Source organism: Aethalodelphis obliquidens, unplaced genomic scaffold (genome assembly GCF_003676395.1).
Source record: "Aethalodelphis obliquidens isolate GAN/ISIS:26980383/991018 unplaced genomic scaffold, ASM367639v1 scaffold32, whole genome shotgun sequence".
NCBI classification, from domain to species: Eukaryota; Metazoa; Chordata; class Mammalia; order Artiodactyla; family Delphinidae; genus Aethalodelphis; species Aethalodelphis obliquidens.
The window spans coordinates 5745429-5753550 of record NW_020837976.1 but is presented as its reverse complement, the minus strand read 5'-3'; positions in this window follow the sequence as shown (position 1 = coordinate 5753550).

Sequence of the window (8122 nt, the reverse complement as noted above, 5' to 3'; positions counted from 1 at the left end):
AGTACTTGAATAAATAGAAGCCCATGCTCACTTTTGCTGTCTTATATCTTCATTATGACTTATTTTTTAAATTACTATCCACTATTACTATCTATCCACTATTAAACATTATAGAAATACATAATTCAAAAGTGAAAGTTCCCTATAATGTTAATTGTATACATTCTTTCAGATTTTCCTATGTATGTTTGCTATTTTTTTCAAAATTAAATTCATACAATTCATAGTTCAATGTTAATTACATTTATTAAATATGATATAAAAGGAGCAAAAGGTACGAAGTAAAAGTGAGGCTTCCTTCCTCCCTGTTCCCCCAAACAGTTCCCCTTTCCAAAGGCAACCACTGTTACCACTTCTGTATTTTTCTAGAGATAGTCTATGCAAGGAACTCCATATAAATCCTTTTCTTTTCTTTTTTTTTTCTTTTTTTAAACAACTGGTATCATTCTATACATGTTCTTTATATCTTTTCCCTTAATATAACTTAGAGATCCTTCCATATCTGTACATGAAAAGCTGCCTCATTCTTTTCTAGGGCTGCCTGGTATTTTTTAGCCTGAACATTCATTTATTTCTCCTATTGATGGGTTATTTCCACTATTTGGGGATTGCAAACAATGCTGCAATTTTTAAAACTGTGTGATTTTATCATTTCAAATGTGACTGTTTCTACAGGATGACTTTCTAGAATTAGAGTCAATAGGTCAAAGGGGATATGCACTTTAAATTTTGGTTAGATATGTCAAATTGAACTCCCTAGAAAGCTTTGCCAGTTTACAATTCCACTAGTACAATGTGTCTTAATTAGCTGAGAGATAAGATGGAAATTTTTAGTTAAATTTGTTTTTCTCTTATAAGTAGCTTGATCATCGGTTTGCTGTTTCCTTTTCTGGGAATTGCCTGTTAATATTCTTCATCAACTTTTCTATTGGGTTGTTGATATTCTTATGGATTTGTAGGAGTTCAATAAGGCATAGATTCTTGGTGCTTTTTTTTTTTTTTGGTGCTTTTTTTGAGGTTTACCAGTAGTCTGTTGACTGCTCATGGTGGTCTCACCATGCAAAAAGTATATTTCTTATTTTTTAAGTTTTTATGTAGCCAAAGTTATAAATCTTTTCTTTTGTAGCTCCCTAGATGTTGCATTATATTCATTCATTTATTCATTCAACAAATATTTACTGGGAGTGTTCCACGGATCACAAGGTTCTAGGTACTGAAGATACAACAGTGAACAAAACAGACCAAGGACTACTGGAGAACCCAAATGTATTGCACTCAAATTCTTTCGGTCTGTTTTACTTAACGTATCACAGACATCTTCCTGTGGCAATAGATAGAGATTTATCTCATTCCTTTTCATGGTTATAGTGTTCTTTTTTTTAGCATATACCATAAACATTATAGTCAGTTCCTTGCTGAGCCCATACTCTTAACCAGAGGTCAGCAGACTTTCTTATAGGGTCAAATCACAAAGACTTTAGGCTTGGTGATACAGTCTCATCACAATGTTCAGTTCTACTGTTGTAGCATAAAAGCAGACGTGGACAATACTTAAAAAATGAGCATGGCTGTTCCAATAAACAATATGACTGCTGAAATTTGCATTTCACATCATTTGCATATATATATATATATATATATATATTTTTTTTTTGGCGGTACGCGGGCCTCTCACTGTTGTGGCCTCTCCCATTGCGGAGCACAGGCTCCGGACGTGCAGGCTCAGCGGCCATGGCTCACGGGCCCAGCTGCTCCATGGCATGTGGGATCTTCCCGGACCGGGGCACGAACCCATGTCCCCTGCATCGGCAGGTGGACTCTCAACCACTGCGCCACCAGGGAAGCCCACAAAATAATTTTTAAAATTTGTCCCAGGCATTTAAAAATAAAAAAACTTAGCCCATGGCCATATAAAACAGAAATAAAAAAAGGCAGTGGGCTGGATTTGACACATGGGCTATAGTTAGTTGATCTCTGCTCTAAGCCAACAGTGGTAAGAACAATCGTTGTAGTGATAACCATAGTAATAAATCACATCCTCAACCGCAGAAAACAAAGGCCTGTTCCCAGCCGCTGTTTCTCCTGCAGTGTTGGTCAGCATAGTGTGCCTTGTCCCTACTAAAATGTAGATCTGATTAAATGATTAAGGTGCCAGGTTCATTCCGCAATCACTGCTCATTGAGACCTGTGGCCACGGGGCACCCCAGGGCCCTTCCTTTCCAGAAGCAAGCCCTGCCCACCCCTAGCTGTTTCCCCTCATCTCTATCCACCAACCTTGCTTCGTTTTTGCTTGTTGCAATGAATACAATTGACACCTGACAGTACATTATATATTCACGTGTTTCTTGTTCATCTCCCCCACCAGAAAGAGGGCAGAACTCTGCCTGCCCGACTCGCTGTTGATTCCCAGAACCTAGAACAGGCTTGGCATATGGTGGGTGCTCAGTACTAATTTGTTGACTGAATGAATCACCTCTCCTCGCAAGTCACTCACTTGGCATTGGCCAGGTGGAGCCGGAACTCTCATAAACACAGAAAGTCTTGCTATAAATGGAACTTATCTGCTTCAGAGAGAATCATTGAGGACCACGTTACTGTTGGCGGGTATCTCCAGACAGCCGGATAGAGGAGGAGAGGGAAAAATGGTGGCAGCTCACATTTTCCTTATTGTCCTACACTTCCTCCGTGACTCAAAGGATAGACAACACTCCTCGCTTTGTCCAGAGACCTAAGCACCAATGATGAAATAGTTCAGAAATGGCCAAACTAGAGCCTGAGAGCAAGGGGTAGGCAACTAAGTGCTTTGTTTTGACTCTTAAGCTTGAAGGAGAAAACCAAAGCAATTTCTCTGGTTGGGGCCCTGCTTAGCTTTTCTCCTTTCAGTTTAATAGTGAAAAACAAAGCACTTCCGTGCCTACCTATTGTTCTCAGGCTCTGGACTATTTCATCATTACTGAATGTTTTCGCATGATAATAAAGAACGGGAATATGAAGTTTCTTTTGTCTTGCTCACCTATTTTTTTAATTGAAGTATAGTTGATTTACAATGTTGTGTTAGTTTCAGGTGTACAGCAAAGTGATTCAGTATATATATACACACACACACATTATATTCAGTATATAATATATATATTCATTTTTCAGATTCTTTTCTATTACAGGTTATTACAAGATATTAGAGTTCCCTGTGCTATACAGTAGGTCCTTGTTGTTTATCTATTTAATATATAGTAGCATGTATATGTTAATCCTAAACTCCTAATTTATCCTTCTCTCCCCTAGTCTCCTTTGGTAACCATAAGTTTGTTTTCTATGTCCATGAGTCTGTTTCTGTTTTGTAAATAAGTTCATTTGTATCATTGGGAATATGAAATTTTGATGACGGGAAATAACTTCTGGTTTTTGCATGTAATTTATGGGAAAATTTCTTTTCTAAAATATTTCTATATAATATTTATATCTTAAGTAGAACACAACTAAATTTGAAGAAGAAAATTAAGCTTCCTAGAGGAAGCAGTACAGAAAACCCTAAGTAAACTTTATGTAAATCAGGTTGGACACTCCAGACAACAGTTATTGAAGACAAATGTACAGTTTGGTTTTCTCTATAGTCATTTGCAAAACAGTTGTCCAATTTAATTAGTTCCTAAGTTCATGCCAAAAAATAAAACAATTACCTATCACCAAATAGCTTGTGATTGCCAAGTGTGTAAGACCTTTTTGGAGACTAACTGGGAGTAAATATAGGTGAGGTCCAGGGCAGATACAAGAGTAATGTTTGATGATGTCTTTGCCTACAGGGTGACTGTAGCCAAGTGGAGATTGTAGAGCATAAACCTAGGAAAGGGGCTTTTTGGCCTTGTAGTCACATTGTCACACGGAGCCTTATCCATACCCACTGTGAAATTTGGTGGCGGGGAGGGGAGTAGATTGTTAATCACTAAAGTAATTTCCAACTCTAGGGACTTCCCTGGTGGCGCAGTGGTTAAGAATCTGCCTGCCAATGCAGAGGACACGGGTTCGAGCCCTGGTCCAGGATCCCCACATGCCACAGAGGAACTAAGCCTGTGCCCCACAGCTACTGAGCCTGTGCTCTAGAGCCTGTGATCCACAACTACCAAGCCCACATGCCTGGAGCCTATGCTCCACAACAAAGAGAAGCTACCGCAATGAGAAGCCTGCACATCGCAACAAAGAGTAGCCCCCGCTCGCCGCAACTAGAGAAAGCCTGCACACAGCAACGAAGACGCAACGCAGCCAAAAAATAAAATAAATAAATAAATTCACATTTTAAAAAAAGTAATTTCCAACTCAAAAACTCTTTATAAATTTAAATGCCACCCTAGCATATTCAGGCCTTTGGATGCTTTTTTTTTTTTTTTTTTTTGTTGTATTAAAAATCATACTGTAAAAAAATTAACTTCCTTTCTACTCTATTTCTACTATAGGTATTTAAAAAACCCAATAGTACATTTAGAGCACCTACAGTGTGCACAGCTCGGTGCTGGAGGTACAATGGAATAAGACAAATAAGGAGTTTGTGATCTAGTATGTTTCTTATTTCCTATTTCTTTGTCTTCCGTATGTATTCAGTATTTGGTGGAGTAAAAAAAAAAAAACAAGTAAGAACAGATCCTGTGGGAGCTCTAGGGGACACATAAAATAAGCCTGGCTTTGTTGAAAGGCATTCTTATTTCCTATGCAATTGGCACGTGGTAATTATATTTGCTTTCTAATTCCTAATGAGCACTTCTTGAGTAATTGGCAACCTGTTCATGCTCCCCAGAACTAAGAATTACACTGGATAACCTCCACGGAAGTGGTGTGTGTGTAATTTGATGAACTGGAAGGGTAAGGCATCCACTGTAATTGAAATCAGTTTCCCTGTTGCATTTAATATTGGCATACTAAGAAGGGGAAGAGAAGTCCTGTATAATTATGATTAAAAGGGAATCTGTCAGTCATTTCAAGGGCTCCTTCATACAGTGACCTAAGGAAGAAATGGGTGAAGTCTTGCTATTTGCATGGCATAGAGGCCAGAAGTCTGCAGTGGAGAATCTACTGAATCAGTTCAATTAAGTTCAACAAACGTAGTCGAACACCAAATACATGGCATGCACTTTGCTAGGTTCAAATTAAAACAAAAAATAAAAATTGGGAATTTCCCTGGCAGTCCAGTGGTTAGGACTTTCACTGCTGGGGCCCAGGTTCGATCTCTGGCCAAGGAACTAAGATCCCGCAAGCTGCACGGTGCAGCCCCCTCCCCCAAAATTAATAAGATGCAGCTTCAGAAGTTCTTCGTGGCGGGGGGAGGGATAAATTAGGAAGTTGGGATTAACATATACACATTACTATATATAGAATAGATAACCAAAAAGGACCTACTGTATAGCACAGGGAACTATACTCAATATTTTGTAATAACTTATGAGGGAAAAGAATCTGAAAAGAAACACACACACACACACACACACACACACACGTATAACTGAATCACTGTGCTGTACACCTGAAACTAACACAATAGTAAATCAACTATACTTCATTAAAAAAATAAAATAAAAATAAAGCAACAACCAACAAAAAAAGTTCTTTGTGATTCTTCAAAGAGTTTACTATCTACCTGGGAAGACAGGACATAAGAAAAACTGGTGACAATAGTTCAGTTCCTTGGTAGAGTTTTTGTTCTGTTTTGTTTTTGTTTTTGTTTGTTTGTTTTGTTCCAGATCTTAGTTCCCCAACCAGGGATCTAATCTGTGCCCCATGCAGTGGAAGCCTGGAGCCCTAACCACGGGACCACCAGGGAATTCTCAATAGAGTTTTAATTTTAGTGTAACTATGCTGCATTAAAGCCAGTTCAGGTCTTTTATAAATAACATGATGCTACCAAAGTTTGTCCAAGTGATTTATGGAAGAGGAAAAATGCATCATTATTTATAGAAGAGCTTTGCTGTTATTGCTTATTAGGAAGCAAAGTAGACATAAATAGGAGAAGCTGTGGTGAGTACAGTGATGGCATGGAAATAATAATCTTGACTGACATCTTTCCAAATCCTTAAATTCTTTCTAACACAATTCAAATCACATACACAATTGTACTTACGGGCAATTAGAGTTAAGAGATGCTAATGAATTTATCTGAAAGAAACAATTGCATTCAAAAGAGCCCAGTTCAAGATGGCAGGCCAAGTATTTATCTCTGCTACCTCCCCAAGCCCCACGAAACAATAAAAAAGATATCCTAAGGGCTTCCCTGGTGGCGCAGTGGTTGAGAGTCCGCCTGCCGATGCAGGGGACGCAGGTTCGTGCCCCGGTCTGGGAGGATCCCACATGCCACGGAGCGGCTGGGCCCTTGAGCCATGGCCGCTGAGCCTGCGCGTCCGGAGCCTGTGCTCCGCAGCGGGAGAGGCCACAACAGTGAGAGGCCCGCGTACCGCAAAAAAAAAAAAAAGATATCCCCAAAAGAATTGGTTTTTAACAACTCTAACAACAAGATAGGTGTTATTAACAGATAAAAAGTCTCATTTAATTCTGGATGCCAAAAGCAGAGTACAGGAGAAATGGAAACCATTAAAGCCCAGATATAAACATCATAGACCTTGACAGCAATGCTGTAGGTGAGAGACATTTGAAGGAGTGGAGGGGGAGGAAAGTACAGATGCTCTAACATCTGCCAAGCACCAGCAGAATACCAGTACTTGCTGTCTAAGGTTCAAGCAGCAAGACAGAATTTTAAGGAGTTTATATAAGGCAATCAATATAACCGCTAAAATAACTAAACACAAGGACAGAAAGAAAATCAGGAGGTGGAAGGGGGAATGAGATGGAGTGAAAGCACTAAATTCCTCAACTTTCTTATCAAGGAGTTGATAGATACTATCTAATGTTGAGAAATCAAGAAGTAATTTGGAGTTGTTGGGATAACCACCAAAAGTAGTAAAACTAAGCACAATTACAAGTGTTTGCCTCTGAGGTATGGAATGGCCAAAAGGATAAAGACAGTTTTACTTTGCATTTTATGCCTTCTGAACTGTTTGACTTTTCAAGCAAGTATACTGAACATTTTTATAATGAACAAATAAGAAGATAAATAACTGAACAAAGAAATATTCTGTTTAAAAATAAACAAGAATGAGATATTTTATATATTAGGTAGAAAAAAAGCAATACATAGAACAATACCTGAAATATAACCCTGTTGTGTTAAAATATTTTTGTTGTTATATTAAACATATGTTTATAAATGCAAAGAAAAATCCATAACAGTGGTTTTCACTGGAGGAATGGAGTGGGATCGATGAGAAGAGATGAAAGGAGAATCATATTTTCCTCTCAATATACTTCTGAATTATTTGAAATGGTTATCAGGGGCCTCTGTAACTCTTGAAAGCTCAAAAACAATTTATTAAAATGAATACATTAATCAAGAAAATGGCAAAAATACATTAAAATCGTAATATAGGTCTACACACGTATGTATCCATTCGTCCACTTAACAAATCATATACTGAATTCCTACCGTGGGCTATGCATTGTACTAACCACAGGTGAAAGAGCAATAAAAAATACAATCTCTTGCCTTCAAGGAATTCATAGTCAAATGGCTCAAAGGACAACAAACACGCAATTACAATATGGCGATAAGTGCTTTGATGTAGGCAGAATGCTCAAGAAGGGTATAAAAGGGATATCGACCCTAAAGATGGATGGGGGGAGGGGGGGAGGGGCAGTGTTAGTAAGGCTTCCTGAAAGTGAGGACGTCCAAAGGGAGGACAGGTGTATGAGAGTCGAGGCACACATGGAGGGTGCACTTCTGTAGGTATTTTATGCGTTAGTATTTTTATGAAGTAAAAGCAAGCAAGCCATGCCAACAGCAGGGTGATTCCATATATCGCCATGGCTGACATTAGAGCCTCAACACTTGGCTCTGTTTTAGGAGCTCCAATGACCCCAAAATAGGTGTGTTCAGTGAGGCTTTGGGGAGGGTCTAAGGGAGAGAAGATAAATTCTCAAATTTCCAAGTGCTCCAAACTCCCTGAGAAATTTGGGGCCCACGATGAGGTGTGACCAGCACAGCCTAAAACAGGAACAAATGTTTTCTTAATGGTTGAGCCTTCCCTTT